Source organism: Ixodes scapularis, unplaced genomic scaffold (genome assembly GCF_016920785.2).
Source record: "Ixodes scapularis isolate PalLabHiFi unplaced genomic scaffold, ASM1692078v2 PGA_scaffold1__304_contigs__length_218370807, whole genome shotgun sequence".
Classification (NCBI taxonomy): Eukaryota; Metazoa; Arthropoda; class Arachnida; order Ixodida; family Ixodidae; genus Ixodes; species Ixodes scapularis.
The window spans coordinates 98,028,407-98,050,806 of NW_024609846.1; the positions used below are offsets into that span (position 1 = coordinate 98,028,407).

At 46.8% G+C, this 22,400-nt stretch overlaps 1 protein-coding gene across 1 annotated transcript in view; it reads left to right on the forward strand.

The window, feature by feature from the left end:
* Positions 1-22,400, forward strand: part of LOC115315561 (cleavage stimulation factor subunit 1) — a 75,669-nt gene that overhangs the window by 28,584 nt on the left and 24,685 nt on the right. The window lies entirely within an intron of this gene.

Below are 22,400 nucleotides of genomic sequence, written 5' to 3' on the forward strand. Positions count from 1 at the left end.
TTGCGTGGTCGGGCCTTGCCTTCGGGCGAGAGGAATAGCGGGGGGGGGGGGGGGGGGGGGGGGGGGGGGTATTTCGCAAGTGAGTGTAGACCAACACCTCCTAGAAGAGAAGGCCGTAGCGCTCTTCTCGTGACGTCGCGAAGGAAGGCCATCGGGGGGCGCGCGTCGAAGCGAAGGCCACGCGCGTGGATCGACCGTCGTAGCAACGTGGTTTTAGTCACATAAGCCTATCTTCTTAGCTAAACCGAAAGCTGCACATAGCAACGGGTCTAGAAAACACTTTATTACGCGGGAAAAATATTACACCGCTGAATAATCGGGATGAAATGGTACGGGGAGACGACATTGAGTCACGCAATTATTGCTGTAGGAATGCATATTTTACGCAGAAATACTCCGACAAAATGGCGAGACACGCAGTGATTGGACACAGCAAAACAGATCACGGGTAAAAATCAGGTAGACGTAGTCAACGCGGACACGGCAAGACAAGTGTCACTTACGATCATGCAAGCGATGTTATCGCGTGCGGTCACGGAATTCTTGCATCATACCCCGGTCACACGGCAAAAGTAATGTAATTTCGATCGAATGACGTTATGGGGTCGACAAATCAGCTTGCGACGCTCGTATAATCACTCAAGACCACGAGCTGATTAAATCCCATATCATTTGATGAAAATATATTAACTTTTCCGTGTGGCAGGGATACTAAACTTACTATTTCCAGTCAACTAATTTACTTCTCCCTATGGGCTCGAGCTATAACAAAATAAGTTATATTTTATACAAAATATAACTTATTTTGTATACAATAATACTATTACCTAAATACAGTTAAGATGCTATTATAAAGGCGGTAAAAACAATAAAATAACTTTATTATAAATAACCACATAAGCACAAACGCACTTTGTATAATCACGCAAACTTGTTATTCACCTTCCAGTGAAAACTAGAATATTACCACGCATATTTACAAATGTCGACGCAACTACATACGCATAACGACGAAGAACAAGATATCACTCTATCACGAAAAACAAAAACAAAAAAAAAACCCGACTGCAGCACTTGACTCGTGTCCAACATGACCAAGAAATCCCGTAAATAAGTTGTTTCTCACCTGTCGATCGTATCCATACGTCCCGCAATATCCGTCAAGAAAACATTTGAACACGAACTTCAAGTCTCTCTCTGTCGAGAGAGGTCTATCGATAATCGACTAGTGTTATCGTTGGCTTGTTGCCACAGATGTCACTCAAACCGTAGCAGAACTCGTTCCGCGAATCCACGTAAATGGCGTAGTATTAACCGAACACAAAAGAACTACCCGAGACTGCGGTGACGACCAAGAAACGACGGGAAGGATCAAAAGAACCACACACACATACGCACGAGAGCGGCGGCAGCAGTGTGGGAGGCTTAACGTCGTCGACCCATCTCTTGCTCGCGTGCGCTTCCTGCGGCGATGACTGGATTTTTTTTTTTCGGTTCCCTTCTCTTTTGGAAGTCTCAGCGTTCCTTTTTAGACAGTCAGCGGCTCAAACACAAAGTCAATTTACCAGAATCGAAGCCCGTACGAGGGAAGAAAACGTCGAAGCGGACCGGTTCATTCGAAAAGTGTGGGGAGCTGTGGGACTGCACGTAGGCCCGCGGTTACGGGGATAATCATAAATATAAAATCGGTATTTTCAACCTTGGTAGCGTGTTTTATAATATATATATATATATATATATATTGTAACGGGCGAAAGTAAAGAAGACAAACGGAGACATTAGGAGAAAGAGGACGAAGTACGGACAGTAGGAAAAGAACAACGGCTGGAACTCTCGTAACATCTTGGTGGCAGCGGTGGGATGTTCAGCATGAACGCCCGCTCCCAGCCTGCAAATCCGGAACCCAATTGGGAGCAACTCACCGAACAGCTGTACAATTGGTTGGTGGAGAAGAGCTCGACTGACGCTGCAAATATACTTGCACAGTTCGATGAACGCCCTCCATGAGCCAAGACCATCGAACGTCGGGAGTTTGAGCCGCCTAGCGCCGGAATCCGATGGAGCTATCTCTGCCTGTCGCTCGGGCTCATCGTTTCTGCAATGGCGGACCGCAGCTGCTTCCTGGCTGGGAAAAGGGTCACCCGAACCTTCTGGTCGCGTACCAGCTTGTAGGGCCTGTTCCAGGTGCTCCAGTCGAGTATGTGCAGATAAGAGGTGTTGATGTACATCGGTGACTTGTTTATGTAAAGTCTGCTCCACGTTTGCAATGCTAGGGGCGAGGGGGTCATCTGGATCAAGTTCAACTTGCCAGTATACCGAGATGAGGTCCAAGGTCGAGAAATAGTGGGAACCATGGAGACGGTCCAGGGCGTTCATCGTGCAATTCGAAACGGTGGCTGTACACAATGGCTGGGACTCCCCTGGCAAGGCTGCTGCCTTAGTCGCCCAGTTACGTGGAAAGGCAGCAGAGTACCTCGAGTGTATTCCGGATTCAAGTCGAACTACATATGAACATCTGTTACAAGCTCTGGACTCTCGATTTAATGATGTGCATCTACAACAGCTACACCTAACGGTGCTCAAAACCTATCGCCAGGGCACAGAGTCGCTACAAGAGCTAGCCGACGCCGTCGAGAGATTGGTGAGGAAGGCTTTAGTAAGGTGCTCTGAAGATACACTCCGTCTGATGAGCACTTCTGCTTTCATCGATGCCATCAAGGATCCCGAAGTACAACGATATGTGCGGCTCGCCCGACCCTCCACGCTCCGCTCTGCACTGGGTCACGCGTTGGAAATGCACGCGGTGATAAGAGCAACAGCGTCCACGGTGAGCCCAGCAAACCATATTGCTACTACTGGTGGCACGCAAGACGGCCCCCGCAGGCCTGACTGGCGTCAATGCTTTAACTGTGGACGAAGAGGCCACGTTGCTCGATCTTGCCGGAATCTGTGCCCTCCAAGTCAGGAACACCCTCCGCGCGTGCCCGACAAGGCGGGGTCCCGTGTGGTCCACGAAGTTCCCTTGGCTACAACATCGATGTGCCCATCGCTGACCCCACACGTCACTGTCTGCCTGCCTGAAATCGGACAATGTACCGATGCTATTATAGACACCGGAGCTGGGGTGTCCGTCATCGATGCTAAGTTGCTACGATCGGCCGACCGTATCGAATCAACAACAGACTATAAAGAACTACGGCTTCTCTCGCCAAACGGAAGCCACATTCCTCACATCGGACGCATCGAACTGACCGTGGAAACACTTGGGGAGAGCGTGACACTTTCATTCTTCGTTGTGCAGAATTTAAACCCTCCAGTTATTCTCGGATGTGACTGGTGTGCGGCAGTCAATCTGCTCGTCTCCTTTGAACACGGTCATGCACAGTTATCAACACAACGAGAATGCAAGTCCCATTGTAAGGCTACCGACGCATCAACGTTGGGACTTTGTGAAGAACTGAGGCCGAACATTAAGGAAACATCTGTGTACAAAGTTTTTTTCTGCTGCGCACTGTTTTTCCTGATCAGCTTCGTACAAACAAGTTTGAACACCATGCGCCTACTTGCTGAAAGGTCCAAGATTGTTTTACGCTCTTTGCTACCCCTCAAGATCGTTTGCGAACCGTTTATGGGCTCAGTTGTTGCCACGAAAGACATTATGGTTCCGAAGTCTTCGGCGGTCTGGGTCCCAGCAACACTTCAAGGAGATAAGCGATCGGGAGACTTTATAATCGAAAATGTCCTGCACTCGCGCCCTGGGGCGGAATTCGTCACGCCCCGCTGTCTCACCTCCTCTCGCCAAGGCGTCTTAAACATTCTTGTTGCTAACTTGGCCAGCGACGACCTTCACCTAAAGCGAGGCGACAGCTTAGGAGTTGCTTTTGAGGTTGAGTCACAAACGGTGGTTGCCACTCTTGTAAGTTCGCCTTCGTTTCCCGCTTCAGAAGAACAGTTGGGCAGAACCGGACCCCTGGCGTGGTCTGAGTTTGGCTTTGGACCCAATCTAACCGCGTCAAAGAAAGAATCTATTCAGTCCCTACTCATGAATTTCCGAAGCTGCATCGCCGTTACAAAAGAAGAGCTGAGGTATACGCCCCTCGTGCGCCATGCCATCAACACCGGTGACCACGCGCCAGTACATCAACACCCACGACGAGTCTCTATGCCCGAGAGACGGGAAATCAACGCTCAAGTTGACGATATGCTCCGAAGGGGCATAGTGACACCTGCTAACAGCCCGTGGTCGTCGCCTGTAGTGCTCGTCAAGAAAAAAGATGGCTCGACAAGGTTCTGCGTCGACTATAGAAGGCTGAACAGCATCACTAAGCCCGATGTGTACCCCCTACCTCGACTTGATGACGCCCTGGACCGTCTCCATGGTTCCCACTATTTCTCGACCTTGGACCTCATCTCGGGATACTGGCAAGTTGAACTTGATCCAGATGACGCTGAAAGGTCAGCCTCCGTAACGCCTGACGGCCTGTTTCAGTTCAGACGTTTGCCGTTTGGATTGTGCAATGCACCGGCGACCTTCCAGCGTCTTATGGATAAAGTCCTCGGCCACTTGAAATGGACCAAGGCCTTGGTCTACCTCAATGACGTAATCGTGTATGCCGAGAGCTTTGAGGAGCGTTCTGTCCGGGACGGACAGTCCCTTGGAGGGGGGCGATTGTAACGGGCGAAAGTAAAGAAGACAAACGGGGACATTAGGAGAAAGAGGACGAAGTACGGACAGTAGGAAAAGAACAACGGCTGGAACGCTCGTAACAATATATGTATATATATATATATAATTGTACAATACTGCCCTTTTAAAACATATATTATTGTCGGATAAACGCTCACGAACTCACCGCGCCACTTGAGAAGACGCTTTTTTTCACGTCGATGCCAGAAAATTTTTCTCACGTAGTTGCGCTATGGACTTCCTTCTCCGACATTGTGACGTAACCACTCGAAGCGCTACGGCCTTCTCTTCTAGGAGGTATTGTGTGGACGCGCTGGAGAAGTTCCAAGAACCTCGAAGCGGCGGGAGGCGAGGGTGGGGAAAGAGAGATAGAGGGAGCGTTGGCACGTCTTTCCGTAGATGACAGGGTCCTGTGTGGGGCAACAGGGATGGGGAGGGAGTGATAGCGTGACTGCGCTATCACTCGCCGCCCGCGATCACGAGAGCTTTTGAGTATGGACGACGCCAGATTACGCCGGAAAAGGGAAATAACTACAACTGCTGTAAAAACATTGCAAAAAAAAAAAAAAAAAAAAAAAAACGGAGACGTACGTTGGGGACGAGGGAGCACCCGTAACGCAACTTGGCGAATCCGAGCGAAATGGAAGAAAGGAAGGCGGGGAACAAGTATACACGAACTCATCTCTGTGACGTCACGGCGCGGTGGTGGCGCGTCGGTCGCACTTCCGGTCTGGGGCTGTGGGCAGAAGTCCCCATGCCAGACGTGTGTTCCTGCGTTGTTTTGAAAGGAACCAGACAAAAACCTGCCTTCTCGTCAAAACGCCGGGACTGGGTCCGTACCAAAACAGTCGAGAAAGGTTTGGTGGTCAGTTTTTACGTGCTCGGTTCGTCCGAGAATCTGGATATGTGCCGTAAAAAGAGAAAAGCAGACGCCGTCGGATAACGATTGCATAGGCGGGAAGCACTTTGGGTGAAATTCACGGATACTTGTGGTCATCAGATTTATTTGTTTTGTTTCAACATGAACGCCAGAAAACCGTCAAGTTGTACGGACCACCTGCGGACTACGTTCAGTGCGTCTTCAAGTTCAAACGGCCGCCCGATCGTTCGAACTGTCGTCTGCTCTTTCAAACGTTTATGCTTGTCGTCTGCTCTCTTAGACGACGCCGGCCCGTAGACCAAATATTGGCCCGGCACTTGCTATAAGAAGTAAGTGCAGGCCTAAAAAGACTTAAGTTTGAAGGTTGGTAAGCAGGCTCGATGTAAACAGTAAATACAAGGAGATGTTGATCATTGTTACCAGTGACCATCGTCTCTTGCTATGCCTAATTGACTTGGTTCAATTCTGCTTGCGATTTTCAGTATCGAAGTCGACCATCTCAGCTACGGTTTACGCTTTTGCAGTCCGAGCGACGTCGCTACTGAAAATTGCGAGCGAAATCTCATCATGTGAATCAGGCTTTAGCGTGCGTTCTGCGGCGTCCACGCGGAATGAATCGCCGCATGTCACATTATTCCCGCGAAGTTTTGCGGTGTAACGAGACTCGTTAATTTCGCTGACGCTGCTCAAGCAGTCAGACATCGTTAGGAGAACGTAGAATCAACAGTTCCAACGCGAAAAAGAGCGCGGGGACTCACACCGGGCCGACAACATCGCATTTCAATGGTTTGTTTATGGGCGACGGCGAGCTTTTTGCCCACACCCCCATCGCGCATGCGCGGCGCCGGTGGCGTCCGCTAGGGGCGCTCCGGTTTGTTTGTAAACATGAGTTGGTGTATTAAGTACACCCGGATGGGTTTAAAAGCAAGCTACGAATAAAAATAACCTGAAAGGAAGGAGGATGCGGCATCGAACTGCGCCGTGCCTTTGTTGTCGGCATCGGAAGCGTTTTGTCATGAAGTGGATACACATTGGGCCTGTGTGGTCCAGAGCAATTCTTTCAAAACCATTATCGGCAGATTCTTTAGGGTACATTTGAGATCGAGGAAGAAACAACTCGCAAACAACTGCACATATCGGACATTTTCTAGTCTCCCATTGGCAAAGAGCGGGGATGACGACGCTGCTCCAATCTCCGCTAAAAATCTATCGCATACATCGCCCACGCGTAGCCGCTAGTTCTCTTTCAAAAGTCACGTGCCAATAATTAGGAAGTGAAAACCACTGCGCTATGGCGGAACAACTGACATCGTAAAGCGTGCAAGTTATTCCATAAGGTAGCCAACGCTAGGAGCCGATCAAACAGCGTCAAAAGTGCAACGTCACTGCTCTTCTCGCCTTTTTCTGTGGGTGTGTTTTTGCCTTCTAATCCAACCAAACGCATAAAGTCTGGTGCGTGGTGCCGTGTCGTTGCGGTTTTATTCCGCCATTGTACAGGGATTGCACAGCTGCAACCGAGGGCAGTCTTTCGAACGCGACAAAAAGCGTCGCCTGCGGTCGGCCTTCTATGGTTGACGAAACGCTCATAATGTCGCCTTTAGTAGAATTAATCTTTCTTTCTCGGCGAAAAGAAGAATACTGGGCAGTTTTAACATAGCGTTGGCGTCCGGAGCGGTCTTGCTATCGTAAGCTTGCGTTGCACCTTCAAAGCATGCACTTCAGCGCGCGCAAGAAGCGTTCTAACATTTCGCTGCAAAAACAAACAAAAAGATATATATATATATATATATATATATATATATATATATATATATATATATATATATATATATATATATATATATATATATATATATGTATATATATATATTGCCACAGTACCACGCAAGGCGTCGAAGAAAGAAATTATAGTTCATAATTCAGGGACACTTTCTGCAGTAAAAACAGTTGTAAGCCTAAAATCGAGGGGAAAGTAAAATGTAGGTAGACGCGGCCGCCAGGGCGGTAGCGGTGTACTATACCTATTGTCATCGACAAGGTGAGAACAGCTGGGAGGACTCTCTGTTGTACCACCTCCAGTGCGGGCTTCCTACCCTCGATAACTCTTCGGCGTCTCGCTAGCCTCGAGCGTGCACGCGCAGCCAAGGCACGACGGAAGGCACGGTCGGGCGTTCGAAAGTCGCGCCCTGCAGTTCTCACTTTGTCAGTGACTAGAGCAGAAAATAACAAGAAGAGTTCCCGTTCTTATCGCTGTTCTCGCGAGAGCGACAAGTGCCCGCAGAATGCCGAGAGGAAACATCGAAGCGAAAAGACACAAACGGGGGCTGAAGGACGCTAACCGAGCGAGACGCCCGAGAAGTTCGCATCGATTCCCAACGTGGCACGCGTGCTTTTCATCTTTTTTTTCTGTGTTTTTGCTTACTCGAATCTTCTCTCTTTCCCGTGACTGTAGGTTCGGGCTAATTGTGTTACGCTCCCGCTAATGGGACGAATTTCCGTGAGTGGCGCTACACCCCCTTTCCCACCAAGCACAGCGCGGTGGAACCTAGGTACACTTTGGACCAATCACGCGCCTATCTTTCGCCACGTCATCCATCTCAGTTCAGTTGCGTCGTCGTCCCGCTCTCACCGTATACCTACGTGCAGACGCAGAGAGCGGGGTCACGTGATGAGACTGAGGCGGTTCATTGGTCCGGTGAGGGTGTAGCTCCCACCGCGCTGTCAGCTTATACAGTGAAGGGAGCACGGTAGCGTCGGAACCCCCGGGGGACCCCGGGCCTTTGGAATAGCCCTTTTCTATCTCGCGTCGCTCCGCAAAGGGACCGCCCCTCTCCGTTATTGTCAGCAAGCTTGGATGGTTCGGCCCACTTCTCGGAACCCCAGAGAATCTACGACGTGCTTTCTCGGTCGCGTCGAGAGCGAAGCTCGGGAGATAAACTTGTTCCTTTTCTCGTTAGGGAGTGCACTGCGCGGCAGACTACTCCATCGCTGAATTTGCGCACTCAGCTCGAAAGGCGGCTGCGATTAGGAACAAGGTTGAAATGTGGAAGAGCCACTAATTCCGTTTATTAATGGGAATTCGGTAAATGGAAAAAGGAGTAGCAGACGCCCCACAAACAGCGCTCCCACTCTCTCATCTCTTTTTCTTTTCAGTGCGTTATCATTGATTGCCGTGGTGCGTGAAGCCGTCTTTCGTTTGGACGGTCGTGGCTTGGACTGGACTGGTTTCGTGAGATCGTGACGCGGTTCTCGCCGTGCTCTTTCGCTCCCTTCGTTCACTCGTTACGTTCCCTTTCGCTCTTACGGGAGGGAAAGAACCTTCTCGCACGCTTCCCATGACGCACCGCGGGAGAGCAGGGGATCGAGTGGCACGAGGCGCCGACCTGCATTTCATGAATTAGCGTAATCCGGTCGTGGGACGGTCAAGTTCATCCAACCGCTGAGCTCTTTGAGCAAACGCTAAGGACATTCAGTTATGTCACAAGCGGCGTGCATTAGCTAAGAAAAATATATCCCTCTAGCTCTTGTTTTTGAGATCGGTGTCTGTTATTTGTTCAATTGTCACCATAACTGTTTATGGTAACGAAAGAAGGAACTGGTCAGTTTGTTTTATCGTAGATTATGGAAACCTTATCTACCCACGTCTGATGGCCATCAGTTCATCGTTTCAGTCTGGACACCGACAAAGACGACAGAGCCACTCGTCGACACGAGAATAAACGTAAATATTTTTACCTAAGCTCCGAGTCGGTCGCACCATACATCGTCCATCTATAATATCGAACACGAATACTAAGCAAAAAATACACTTCAGATGAAAGGAATAAGTGCTCACATCAGACATAGCACGGATGACCAAAAATGGCCATCATGATTTTGTTTTGTTTTTAAGGGGGGGGGGGGGGGGGGGGGGGGGGGGGCGTGAAACGGACAAAACAAAGGACACAAGGATATAAAATGAATATTTTAAAGCTTCCTATTTTATTACTGTCTTTCTTAGCAGCGGATGAATGAAATCTAAGATGACGAAAAGACACGAGGCACACTCAGACACGTAGCCTCTCACAGGAAGGGCACCTGTCGATTGCTCGGGTGAGCAACGAAATTTCGGCGCTTATTTTTTTTTTTACCTATACGTGTTCAAAGGAGCGGTATCACATCGGACACACCAGTATCTTGTTTAAAAAGACACGAAAAAGAATTTTAAAACAAATTAAACGTTTAGGAAAGAGCACCTGGTGGATGTCGCTAAAGCCTCCTTTGTTATGCCCTTCCGGAAACCTTGAGAACTAGTGACGATAACTGCCTCGCCAAGAGCTATACATGCTTTGAACCTGACGTCATCCCGACAGATCTACGGCCAGCACAAAAGAAGAGGGGAGGGAGGAACTCTCCACTCAAAGGGACTCTCTTTGGTGTGTCCCAGACGTCGCTTGTCTCCTTCTACAAAATTATAGAAGATTATCTCGTCACTTAAAATTCACACGAAAGCAGATTTGGGGTTAGTTTGGGTGGCCCGATCGCTGGCATGCTTCGACCGCTTCGGTGGCTGGAACGGCTAGGGCCTCCTAACAATGTCAGCCTCGCCGCAGCTTTGCTCATCCCGAGACAAACTACGTCACGATTGCGCCAGACGGGACGTGCTCTCCGCTGGCTGCTCCCCGAGCGCTTGCCAGATTTGGCCGTTTATAAACATCGATACAGCCATCAGGCTCAAAATAAAACAATATATTTTCAATACGAATATTGTGAATCATATTCAGCCTATCTTTGAACACGTCGGGTATATTTCAAATTTCGTTGAAGTATCCCTTTTAAATGGGCAGGCCTGCTGCCTCGTTTCACGGAGTTGCCATTGGAGGTTTTCAGCATCAGTCGCAGCCATGCCGAAGGTGTAAAGCAGCCAGCGTCGATTTATAAGTAGCTGCATCAGAAGGCGGTACAGTCGACGAAAATGCCGGAGTGCCTGCAAAGTGTGTGACCAAAAATCGGTGCAAGCAATGATGACAGCACACTGGGCATCGCCTTGGCATTCAACGCCAAACACAGCCTGCACTGATCGACAAAGATGGAATTATCGCACACATTTTCCATCGGAGTTAGGGTGCCATCTAAGTTCTTTTTGAACCGGCTGGCAATGTGCCCATTATAGTCAGCGCATCATAGAAGTACAAAAGCAAGATATAACACTGACGGGTTGAGGACACATTTCCGTAGCAGCTATGACAATGCCTTTCGACTTTCTTTTTGCATGCACCATATATAGCATCATCCTGTGTTCGTAAAGCTGACGCAGAACTTCGCCCCCCCCCCCCCCCCCCCCCCCCCCCAAGCTCATTCGAGACAGGCTCACTGAGACTCGTGTGGAAATAACTTGAAGTTCTTCATTTTATCCTGCATATTTCCCCCTTTCACTCTCCAGAGTACTGCAGGCCGCTTAGTATCGGTGGCCTGCCCACACGTTTATGCATCGAAATATTTAGAATGCTATTTCAATTTGTTTTCTAATGTCTCATTTCCGACGGTCAATCGATGTGCTAGCTTTTATAATGTCGAGACATAGCACGCGGTCTAGTGGACTGGTACATTTCTGCAACTTCCAAGACGTTAAAAATCATTTCTTCGCGAGAAATTCGCGCATTGTGGCAGCTCTCAATTTTTTCGCCTTGTTTGAATTTGGAAATTGGACCCAGATTAACCCGCCTCTCCCAAAAAAAAAAAGGAAAATTGAATTCAAAACCAAAACCAATGACGCTAGCGATGCTGATGGCGGCGAATCGACCAGCGCAAAGCCTTATGCTGCAGTCAGGCTACATCCCAGTCAGGCCTACACAAGCCTACTCGAGTACGAATACATCACTACGCTACGAGTCAACGACCACCCAACGACAGCACGACCACTGCCGCTCACTTGTGTACTACACTGAGGAATTCACTGGCCATGACGCAACAAATGCGAACATTGAAAGCTTGTGCAAAGTGGTTGCGCTTCCAATATTAAAATATAAATATATATGTATTTGCTCTTTTTATGCGCACGGTTTTTAATTTAAGCACGCATATTCTATAACCTAATCACAGTCACTCTGGGAGAATTTTTTTTTAATTTTTCCATAGACGTTTTTGAGATGTCTGTCAGACGTCTGCTACGGGACGTGGTACGTCCGCACACTTTTGGGTTGTCCAATGCGAGGCAACTGCGAGGAACCGGAAAGCGTCCCTCCGCGTTCGCATGGCAGCCTATATGACGATATCTTTGGACATAAATCACTCGCAACTGCCAATATATTCAATCAGTATTTCGCGTCCTTCACAGGTAAAGCGAGAAACAGCTATGATTATCTTTTTTATTCCAACTCGGCTTCAGCTCGGCTTCCCTCGATGACAATACATGATCGGGAATTTGTACTAATGAGCTTCAAACCCAACAAATCTCCAGGATTTGGTGGACTGAAAGACATCCGTAGAAGCTTCTGTTATATTCAAAACAGACTTCTCCTTCTGTTCAATTGGTATATAATACCTAACGAGTTAAAACTCGCTGTTGGGTCATTCCATGCCAAAGGAGACGCGGCAATTTTTTCATGTCTGGGATATGCACGAAAAAATTATTTTGAATAAAGAATCCTCTGAACTCCGAATAAATTTGTTTGTTTGTTGTTGATTTTTATGAAAAAAAAATACATTTTATTTTTTGCTGATATTGCCACGCGCGTCGCCGAGCGAGCGCATGCGTGGCGTACCGCGCTTGACTGTCGCACGGAAGGTCTAGGTTTGATTACGGTCAGCTGAATGTCCTTCTATTAGGGAGCTTTAGTAGGTCGTTTTCAAAGGCCCGCTACCGCTACGAGCGCGCCCTTCGGAGCATGCATCGAAGTGGCAGCGCGAGCTCCCGCTACGATTAGCGTGGCCTCAAAACAGGATCTACTAAAACTCTCTGTTAGTTTTTTCAACTTGGCGTTCTCGTGAGTTCGAGAAATTCTTGTCTGATCGAGTGCCGAATGTACTACGTGCCTAAAGTTCTACGCCGAATGTTCCAGAAACTGACGAGGGTGCATAGGGAACTCCGCATGGCGAGTGGAGTCAGCCTTGCTCCAGCGCTCGATCCCGCGGTTTCGCCGTCATCGACGCCCGCTACGCTAACGTACTTCTATTACGTTCTGCGCGCAAGTCCGCCCCATTAAAAGTTTAGTTTCTTCAGTTATTCTTCGCATCATCGTTTGTCATTCGTGACAATATTATGTTATACATTTCTGAAATTTGCATAAAAGCCGTAATTAGAAAAACACTGTGAAAAGACATTTGCGTACAACAAATATTTAGATGGGCGAATAATTACTTAATATCATGCCCTATCTCACAGCCAGGGATGGGCAAAATACATGCAAATATGTATCGAAATACAAATACAAAATACTTCGTCAAAAATGTATTTAATTACAAATCTAATTACATTTCCAAAAAAGCATTTAAGTACAAGAAACAAATACAACCAAATGTATTTGGTCTCCTCCAAATGCCTTTCCAAATACATTCCTCAAAATTTGCGTCAGCGACTTCAGGGCAACTGCAACGGGTTTCTGGGCATCTCATTTTAATTTTGCATTGCACACTCGGGAGTTAGTGTGCGATATGCTCTAGTAAGGTAATAGAAATATAATAACAAAAAAAATGTAATCAGCTTGGACGTAATTGGTGAGAAAAGTACAGAGCTTCAAGCAGCTTTTTGTCGATTACACTTTGGTATAGACCAACAAAAAACCGAGGCGACCAAGACGCACAGCACTAGCTAGAGAATTTTTTACTGCAACTCGCACCAGTTACGAAAATCTGGACGACCCGCGCATTTAGAATGTTCTAGGCAAAAATATGGATGGAAATCAGGCTCGAAAGCATCACAAGTTGTCACAGGCACTTATTTAGCCAGTCTGCCTATGAACGTCGATTTCGTCACTATTCTTGCCCTGGACTAGCACCGTAATCACAAAGTCACTAAACGCTTGTGCTTGATTGAGAGGCACTGCATTCGGTGCGGAACGTATAGTTTCCTTCCTGCTCTGGACAGTGACAATAATTTTGAGGGATGTATTTTCGCCCACAAAATTGTATTTAATTACAATTGTATTTGAAATAGCCACGTTTTAGTATATAAATACACAGGTCAAATACATTACCCAATTTGTAATTAAATGCAAATTCAAAATACACAAAGTATTTGAAATACGTATTTCAAATACTTGTATTTGAAATACTGCCCATCCCTGCTCACAGCGAAGTCAAACATTGAAAGACGACATTTTGAATTCAAATAGGAGCTCAAAAACAAAAAACTTTATTAGATTTTTGTTTAACTTGAATTTGAGTGTTAGCTGCAATATTTTTTTTGTTCTCATAAAAGTAATAATTGAATTGAACGAGTTATATTTTCCAAGCTTCGTTTTTTTGCGTTTTAATTAGGTGACAAAAACTCCAGTTTACGCAGAAAAGCCTTATTGAGAGCCAGAAAAAGCAATCTGGGAATCGGGGCCGGCTACTTTCAGAATACCCAAAAGTTCCATCCCCACCTCACTTCTTCAACATATAAAAAAAAAAAAAATCTGAAAATAACTTTTTGTTGCTGCTGGGAAATTATTATTATTTTTTTTTTTTTTTAAAGATAAGCCTCCCTGGCCATGCATTAATCAGGCGCCCGCCACGTAGGCGACGCACGCCGGCGTTCGCCACTGAGGCGTCAACGCTGTGAGACTCCGCCGCTAGGTCATTAACTATCTCCTGAAAACTCTCTTTATTCAGTTAAAGTGGACCTTATCCTGATATCCACACATCCGTATCTTCTTTACCTCACGTAATGATACTGCAGTCTTAATTTCGTGCGGCACAGGTGACTGCCGACGAGCGCAGGCCTTCATCGTCTGCTCCTCGAGTTTGGAAATGCATACCGCGCGTCGGCATCGTCTGTCGTGTGCCCAGATATAAAAAAAAAAACAATTCAGACCGGATAGCTCTTCACCGATGCAAAATGATAGCAGTGATGTCGCTTCACCACTGAACTTACTGAATATATTTTAATAGAACTACCTCGTATTGAAGTTCGTTGGCGCATCCACCAAGGACGCGCTGAAGAGATAGTGACGGCGTCGTGGAAACAACTACGTCACTCTTCTAATCATCATTAGGGGCAGGGATTGTGGCAATCCTTTTGCACGCAATATTAAAATCGGGAGTAAAAACGGTGAAAACTGATCGATAAATATCTGAGAAACTATTACCTTTTTTTGCAAATTGTGTAAATTGGTCAAGCCTCTGATAGTAGATGGCGTCAATACTGGAATTGCAACATCGGCCATGAAACCACTAATTAAAAAGTTAATCAACAATGTATTTAATGAACCGACTTACCATAACGATCATTATTTCATCAAATGTCCACCGAGCCTGACACTCAGATGGCGAAGACGGCACCCGTGTAGCTCCCACCTCTTATCAAACACACTTACTCTAAAAATACTAGTGAGTTCAGAATTCAAGACATGTTCTGTTGGCCTCCAGTGTATTTCGGAGCCTAAAATGCTGCTCATGTATGTGACCTCAGAGGTGTGAGGCGTTCGCCGCAAAGAGTGAAATGTTTTATCCATCATTACACTGTTTTTGGTAGCACTTCATATTCTATCAAAATACATTTATGTTCAATGGAGAAGCGACATCACTGTTGCCCTTTCCCATCGGTGAAGAGCTGACCGGTCTGAATTGTTTATATATCTTGACATACAACAAACGAGGCCGACATGCAGTATGCATTCCCAAACTCGGGAAGCAGACGATGAAGGCCTGCGCTCGGCGGCAGTTACCTGCAGGCAGAAGTAGAGTAAAATTAAGACGCCAGTATCATTACACAAGGTATAAGGAGACGGATGCATGGAAGTCAGGATAACGTCCACATAAAGTGAATAAAAGGGGTTTTCAGGAGAGCGTTGAAGACCTTGCGGTGGCGTCTCACACCGTTGACGCCTCGTTGGCGAACGCCAGTCGCTTAACAGGCGGGCGCCTGGATGCATGGTCGGAGAGGCACATCTTTAGAAAATAATTTTTCAGCAACAACGAAAAGTACTTACCTAATTCTTTGATATGTTTAACAGATGAGATGGATTGAACTTTTGGTTCTTTCGAAAGTTTCTGGCCCCGATGCGCGGATTGCTTTTTTTGGCTCTCAATAAGGCCGTTCTGCATAAACGGGAGATTTTGTCATTTAATTAAAACGCAACAAAACGAGGAAATGAAAATTTAATACTTGCAATTACGTTATTAGTTCTATGAGAACAAAGTAAGAAAGTTTTGTATCTAACACTCAACTCCAAGCTTACTAAAAAAAAATTTTAAAATCTCATAAAGTATTTTTAGCTCCTATTTGGACTTATAATGGTGTCTTTCAATGTTTCTATAGTAGTGTAAGATAGGGCATGTTATTAAGTAATTAGGCGCCTAACTAAATTTGTCTGGTACGCTGCCGTTTTTTACAATGTTTTTTTTTTTTTTTCTTAGCAACACGGGTTTTATGAAAATTCCAGATATTTAGAGTATGATATCAGCAAAATTAAAATTTATTCTTTCACAAAAAAAAAATACTTTTTTTACTTTTTTTTTTTAGTTTAGAGGTTTCTTTGTCCAATTAAATTTTTTCGTCCATATCCCAGACATAAAAAAAAAAAATTTCCGAGTGTCCAGGAGCCCCTGGACACTCGGCGACGCTCTCGCCAAATATCCAGCTTGGGGCCCCTGATGACTCGACACATCGCTCCCACAAGAGACAAAAAAAAAAAAAAAAGTTTGTTGTTTTTGAGACGATTATTGCAGTATTATGTTCCCACTCAGCGAAAAATTAGCATTTTTCGACTTACTCTCTAAAATAAGTCTGTGCGTCTACTTTCACGCACAACACTCGGAGAGCCAATCAGCGCAACTTACGGAGGAAGCTCAGCTGCCGAAACATATGTTTAGACCCATAAACGCAGTCTGAGTTGTGACATTAAAGGGATGCTGAACCGAAATCTGGATTCCCCATAACACGCGGCAAAAGCGTGCAGTGGGATGCTACAAACACCAAAACATCACTCATGCGGCGATATCTCGAACGGATGACCGTATTTTTCAAAAAGAAGAGGCGCATTTGGCAGGAGTGTTGACGTCATGTTTCTGCGAGAAGGAGAGGGAACGGCCTCGCGTCTGCTCCGCCTCGCGGCCTTGGGGGTTGCGAAGCGAAGAGAGGAGGAAACTAGGTGTCTTGACGATCACGCACCTCGTCGGCCTGGTTCAATCTCGACTTCTTTTTCCAAAAATACGGCCTTCCATTTGAGATATCGCCTTACTAGTAGTGCTGTAGGGATTGTAGCGTCCCGCCTACATCTCCAGCATTGTTTTTTTTTTTTTTGTTGTTTTTTTATCAAAATTTCGGTTCACCATCCCTTTAAGCAATGAAAGAGTGACGTTTTGCATTGCAGGCCGACCTACAAAACCATTTTCCGCGGGAGAAGAGGTTTCCCCCTTGCCACCCAGAAAGGAGGAAACCCCTTCTCCTTTCCACGGAGACTAGCTTCCGGACCCGCCCTTTTCAGGGGAGGAGGAAGGAGTGCGAGAGGGGAGGGAGCGAAGGTCGTTGGGCAGCACTTTCCTACCCTGCGGAAAATGGTTTCGTAAGTCGGCCTTAATGTCACAACTCAGACTGCGTTTTTTGATCTAAACATATGTTTCGGCTGTGTCATTCGCTGAGCTGCCTCTGTAAGTGTCGCTGATTGGTTCTCCGAGTGTTGTGCGTGAAAGTAGACGCGCATACTTTTTTTAGAGTGTAGGGGCTTCTATCATCTACAGAAGCATACACATTTTGTAATAACAGCGTTTGTAATCTCAGCGAAATGTACCGTTTTCATTGGTCACATGCCGCCCTGGCTGCCGGCACAATGCTCCTCCCATCGCCTGAGATAATTTCTGTCTTTGGTTGCTTTTTTAATAAGGAAATTGGCCGCGCATTGTTATGAATAATGGATTTCTAGGATGATTAGAGCCCGCAGAGTGACTTATCGCCAAATTAAGGCGATCTCAGAAACCTCCTCGTGGCACCATTAACCTACGCTAAAACTCTTTTTTTTTTTTCTTTCGATGTGCCAAACAGTTAAATTAACGCAGAATAAGTAGCTAACATTTGTAAATAGTAATTTGCGCTCAGACATTCCAATACAAAAGCTGAAGAAACTTCCTATCGTGTTGTTTTCATCAAGGTAGCCTCCTTGTGTCTATTTTTAATTTTAAAAAAAACGCAAAATTAAAAAAAAAAGTTTACGTGACGAAGGCCATTAACATCGCAGTTTGCACGTTTTACGCGCTGTAATCTGCAATCAGGGGCGGATTTAGAGCGGGGGGGGTCCGGATGTCCTGACCCCCCTTTTGAATTCTTGTGTAAAATTTCGGGCGTGAAACGAGAGAGAGGGGGAGGGGGTTCCTAAACAAATGGTACGCTGACCAACACCTGCCCCCCCCCCCCCCCCCCCCCGCCCCCCTTAGGAAATTCCTGCATCTGCCACTGTCTGCAATGGTAGCTTTTCTAAAGAAAAATCTAAAACAACAAATGTCACTTTGCCAGTGCACTCGCTAACGCCTTATTTGTAGTCTTTTTTTTTTTTTTTCATATAGAATCTTTTATGCAGAAAAGGGGAGAGCGCGGAGCACGTGCACCAACGTTCCCAGTGTCACTTAATGCCAGGAACTTTTTCTTCTTCTTTTTTTTTTTATTTAATCGTCTTGCGTTGGTGCAAGCGTGCGCTGGTATTATTACTTTAAAGGCCTGTTCATTAGTTCACACATACAAGACTAAAGCAATTGCACCCTACCAGTACAGAAATGATCTCTTTAAATACTCTTTCTTTTGTCGGACTATTATTGAGTGGAACACCCTGCCAGAGCAAGTTGTCAATTGTTGTAGTCGTGAATTATTTGAAGCACAGCTGAATGAATTGTTTAGTTAAGTTTTGCTGGTGGAAATGTATATTTTGAGCATGCGTGGGTAGCTGCAACCTACCTGCGCTCGCTTCACACGGTGAGTGCATGATTGAGTTCCATTTTCTTTGTGTTGTTTTTTCCCCTCTTGTGTAGACCGACAGGTCCACAGTATTTCAAATAAATAAATAAAATAGATGTGTGCGCGCGCTGACGGGGAGCTTACGCCGTTCTTTTGCGACGTGCATTCCGCACTATCAAGATTACCGGTCTTACCAGGTAGAGTTCCTGTATAGGAACCGTGCGCATCTAATTCAAGCCCCGACCAGGGCGCCCCTAGCGGCAAACGGGTCCATCGCATCGGGGAGCTTCTGCCAGTCGCTGCGTTGGTTGTGCGTTGTAGTGGGTTAGCCGGTTAGCGTTGTAATTTCTGAGATGGCTATTCCGCACCAAGAAAGCGGCAACAATTGCTGCGTGGTCGGCTGCAACAGCACGTCGAAGATCGCACACGGCAGGAAGTACTACATCGTCCCTTCGAAGCCGTACGGCCGTACGAGGCGGAGTACTGCGCGACCTGCAGGTGCGACTTGTGCGTCCATACAGGTTAGTGGCGTTTCTTACCTTTCTGTTCGCGCTTTGTTTAAGCTGCTGACGAATAATACAATTAACTTTTTTCTATTCTAGCGACGATGGAACCGCATCGACACTGACGGCAAACTCTAAAGTATGCGGCAAATACTTCACCGGAATCGAGAAGCGGAGTGCGGTCGCCCACCTAAGCCTACACTTGGATGTTTCCATCAGCCTGCAGGAAGATAGTAGTGGGAATCGCGGAACGGCGCGAAAAAAATCGCCCAGTTATTGTCAAGCTGATTCAGAAATAAACGTACATAATTACCACGGTCCACTCAACGCCAACTACATTTTTTTGCGGGCACGCTTAATTTTGTTAGCGGAGTACGGCGCTCCGTGACATCCACTTGTCTGTCGAAACGGACCTCCTTCACGTCGTACACGCGGCCAGATTCACGAAGGAGTTTTCCCTTCTTCATACTGGTACCACAGAAGAAGCTTTCTAGATTCGTAACCGCCTTAAACCCCGTCGTAATCACCCCGGGAACACTGTCCACTGTGCTGCTCATCGCCATTGCTTCCCCCCGATGATTCTGCACCGGCTACCGAAGAAGTTTTCCGGATTCGTAATCGCCCTCTGTCCTCTGTGGTGTTCGTTGCTATTACTTCCCGATGATTCTGCGGCGACGGCACCGGCTACCGAAGGAACTTTCCGAATTCGTAACTGCCTTAAATTCCTTCGTAATCACGACGGGGATACTGCCTGACGTGCTGTTCGTCGCCATTGCCCCCCGATGCTCCTGCGGCGGCTACCGCTAGGTCGCGGCGAACAATAGGCGACCGCCGCGACACGGCCGGCATGCTCGCTTCCTATAGGCTCCCTACGGGAGCCAGAGTTGCGCTTTCATCCCCGTAGCGCCGGCTTCCCTGCACGGCAGTCGGAGTCTGCTCCTCACGTGACTGAACTCGGCGAATAGCGGCGCCGTGCGTTCGAGGCGCGCGGCGCGCTCAAAAGCAGGGAACATACGCCAGGGCACGCGCAACGTCTACTTTCCTGCACGGCACTTGATCCGGCTCCTCACGTGATCGGATCTCGGCGAATAGCGACGCGGCGGCACGTGGAAAACAGACGCGCAACTCAACTTAGAGTCAGGATGTTTGCACATGACGTCAATCCGCCATTTTGTTGTTAGTTTGTTTTTTTCAAGCAAATTCACGACCATGAAGGATTACATCGCAACCGGTTGAGATGATGTCAGCGTGATACGACCGTAAGCATCTGTGCTCTACGTATTTGAGAAGTCATGTAAATCCTTGGAAATGCTCGAGTTTGGCACACGACAGAGAGACCACAACAAAATGGTGGACGAAATTACGTCAGTGAAAACACCCTATACAGGAACTCTATTACCAGGCTAATAATGGCGTACCCGGATGAGCAAAAATCGCGCCGCTGAGCGGCGTAACCATGACAACCGTTGCTGTCATTGGTGGTGCTATTATGGTGCCTGGAGCGGGTCTCCGACCGGTGTGTTTAGCATCCTGTGTTGCCCATACATCACAAGTGGTCCCTAAATGGCAACAATGACGTCACAGAAGCCGGAGTGTCATGTTGTTGCATGTCGCGATCCTGGTGGTTGGTCGTGGAAGTTCTGGCAAAAAGCACAAGTGAACGCGAGTGTCGCTGTCTTCACGGTGACCCAACTTCTGACTGCGAAAGCGAAACAGGCGTCTGCCACATTCACCACCGCTACTGGAACAACGCCAGGATCGCGACCGGCGACAGCATGACACTTCTATGACGTCACCAGGCGGAAATCGAGGGACCAGTTTTTCGAACACGGTAAACACACCAGTCAGACGAAAATACTCCCTGGAGAAGGGGAACAGGGGGACAAAGGACAAACAAAAAACTCCAAACACAGCTAGGGGACTGGTGCGCTACCGAAAAAGTCCGCCTGGTCCTGGTATCGAAACAGGGACCCCTCCCTTTCCAGTGGAGCACTCTGCCAACTGGGCTAGCCAGGAGTTAGACGACAAGAGAGAAAACGGGTTTCATCAGCTGCCACCAGCCTAACACCAACAAGGGCGAACGTCCTTCATTTTCTAAGGTTACGATGATAATGCAATTAGTGCAGGGGTGCAAGCGAGCTGAACAAGAATGACGAAAGTATTCTATCGAGGTGTTCGACTGGTGGCAGCTGATAAAACCCGCTTGCTCTAGTGACGTCAAGCTCCTGGTTAGCCCAGTAGGTAAAGCGCTCCGCTGGAAATGGAGAGGTCCCTGGTTCGATACCAGGACCAGGCGGATTTTTTTCGGTTGCGCGCCAGTCACCTAGCTGTGTTTGAAGATTTGTGTGTTGTCCTTTGTCCCCTTTGTTCCTTTTTTCCAGGGGGTATTTTCGTCATTCTTGTTCAGCTCGCTTGCACCTTCCCATTTATTGCATTATCATCATAACAGGGCTCCGTTTTTTCGGAGTTTATTTTTCGTCAAATTCGGAGGGTGTATTTCGAAGTTTATTTTTTGCCGAAGATTCGGAGTTTATATATATATTTTTTTTTATTCCCAAATCTCCGAAATTTGTAATTTAATTTCGCTGTGTTTCCTATTAAAAATAAATAAATAAATAAATAATGACCGAATGTAAACGCATGCCAGATAAAAATAAAACGCGCTTGTATCAATTGAAATATCTTCAGTGGAATTTGGCGTTGGTGCCATTGCCATTGGTAATACTAATTTATTCACGACAAAAGTCACACACAGGTGGTGCTTCAAAAAACGCCGATACCTTAAAATCAATACACTCCCGGAGGTAGTCGCTAGGAAGCTCGTAGTCATCCATCCTATTTCATCAATCTAGCCCGCGGCCGCGCGAGGTGGAGTGGTTAAGGAGGTAATAGAGAGTCTGAACTGCCCCTCTTCCCAATTTTATACAATCCCTATGGTCCATAGCTTTCACTGTTACTAAAACGTACCCTTTCCTTTCTCTAAATCACAAATCGCATGGCCCAAACTGGAAACCAAAAGAGTGGCTTTTGTCGTGACCCGAATGCACAACAAACGACCTGTTGCCCTGAATCAACCTTGAAGAGACAAGCGGCAAGGCCCCTTTTGACAACGGTCCGAGATTTGAAAGATAATTAAAGTGGAATTTTCCCAGGACCATTGGCTCTGTGCTAATATAACTGTAAAAAAAAAATATATATATATATATATATATATATTTTTTTTTTTTTTTTTTTTTTTTTTTTGGGGGGGGGGGGGGGGGTTTG